Below are 2,250 nucleotides of genomic sequence, written 5' to 3'. Positions count from 1 at the left end.
CTGCACAATGGAATCACGTCCCTGTGTGGTCAGATGAAAACAGAAGATTTCTATTGCAAAGTTGCAGTCCCTAAGAATTATTAGTATCAAAATGGGTGGGAGGGCCAAACCCAGCATTAATTTCCTGATCCATGGACCAGATTCAGAAATACTACAGAAACTTTCACTTAATATGGAGAATTGGAGTTGGAGATGTCAAAGTTTTCACTTAATGGACCTGCTAAATTAACACATTTCAATATAAACCAGCTAATGAAGGAGGAGATCCAAACAGAAAAGAAGTATGATCAAAATTTGGACAGCATTTGTTTCTAACTAAGAATACTGAATACCTAATTTATGTAATTATTTATGTCATTGTAAATTATTCACATTTCACACTAAGTTCTTAATTTGGTGGGAGAATGTGCCAGGTCTCATAGTGTGGCACAAGAGTCGTTGTAAAATTTATCTCAAGGTCATCTGGTCGTTGAACAACCGCATGCCAGTCGATAGTCGATAGGATTTATGCAGTCGATAGTCGATAGGTTTCTTCAGTAGACAGTAGTTCGATAACTTAACAATGAAAACACTAATGACTAGTCGTTAATAATGAGATAACCTTAAGAGAGCCGCGAGATTTCATACCTACTGAAATTATATGATATTAGAGCCGCGATATTTCAGACAAAAATAGGACTTTTCCAGACTAGGTTTGACAGCTTTGGCATCAGCCATCAGCCATCTGCCAAATAATCAGGCATGGAATATTTCTACTTGGTGACTGAAGTGTTTTTATGGATTTGAGCCATGGTTTTATGGATTTGCCAGCTGTGGCCTGTGATTCCATTTCTTCGAGCAGTGAATTCCATATCTTGGCCTTGAACTTGAAGTTGAAGAGCCAATTATTACAACCTGTGATCCGCTCAAATGACACGATTTTAGATCTTCTATGAACGAGCCACGAAAAGCAAAATAATCAGCCACAGGTAACATCAGGCCTATCATCGATAAGAATCGGCAATCGGGTACTCATAAGCGCCGACATCACTATGTTATGTTAACTAAAGAAATACTGGCGGAGGGCCAGCGGCCATACTGCTGATAGCCAGTGTGAGCCTGGTCCGGCGGACCGGCCGGGTCCTGGCCCCCGGGATTTAGCTATTTGGTCCGGGTCCGGCGGACCGGTCTGGGTGCGGTTTATAGTCAGTACTCTCCTACATAGTGGCAAACCAGAGCTTTTTTGGAATCATTTCATTTTTAATTTTCCCAAAACTCAAGATTTAAACCAATTTCTTAAGTATTATAATGCTGGTATCCATGATGCTTTACTGGTCTACATATAGGACTCAAAAATGAACTTGAACCGTTGAACGAGAGTCTAAAAAACTCTCTGCTTTGTCACTATCATAGTGACAAACCAGAGATTTTTTAGAATCAGTTCATTTTTAATTTCCATATTTACTCAAGATTTAAACCAATTTCTTATGTATTATAATGCTGGTATGAGTGGTATCCATGATACTTTGCCTGTTTACTTATAGGACTCAAAAATGAAATTGAGAGTCTAAAGAAACTCTCTGCTTTGCCACTATGGTCACTATCTTGACTATGAGTGTCAGAATATAGGGATTTGGTAGGTTTGCATTCTAAAGGCTCTTAAATAAATATGGCAACATTTTGTGACGTTTCATCATTGCTGGTGCGTCGAGCGGTGTTTTGAGAGTTGCGTAAAGCAAACAGAACTCGAGTAATGCATATGATTTTTTTTATAGTTTTTCATTTCTCGATGCGTCCTTAATGTGTCGGAATATACCGCATTTACCCTAATGAAGTTTTTATATCAGTATGCTCCAAATTTGTTTCCTGAGCACAGACTAATAACCTCAGCCTCAGGTGATTATATTGGTTAATAAGTGTCAGAAAAAAGCTATCATGCAATGCTTTTGCAGCTAAATGTTGCCACAGCTTGGGTTGGTTTGACACTAGTATGGAATATATCTACTTGGCGAGCCGCGACTGAATTTTTCGAGCCGTGGTTTTATGGATTTGCCAAATTGCCAGCCGTGATTCCATTTCTACGAGCCGTGATTCTATTTCACCGAGCCGTGAATTCCATATCTCGGCCATGAAAAGCCATTTACGAGGTGCGAATGCGAATTTATTTACAAAGTTTATGCACTGTCTCTTATACACATCTAGATGTGTATAAGAGACAGCAAACGGCAACAATAAAATTTGTCTCTACTGTAAGTTCAGCACGTGTTAATA

Source organism: Hyalella azteca, unplaced genomic scaffold, assembly GCF_000764305.2.
Source record: "Hyalella azteca isolate HAZT.00-mixed unplaced genomic scaffold, Hazt_2.0.2 contig5386, whole genome shotgun sequence".
Classification (NCBI taxonomy): Eukaryota; Metazoa; Arthropoda; class Malacostraca; order Amphipoda; family Hyalellidae; genus Hyalella; species Hyalella azteca.
The sequence above is the reverse complement of the archived record's forward strand: the minus strand, read 5'-3'. Positions refer to the sequence as shown.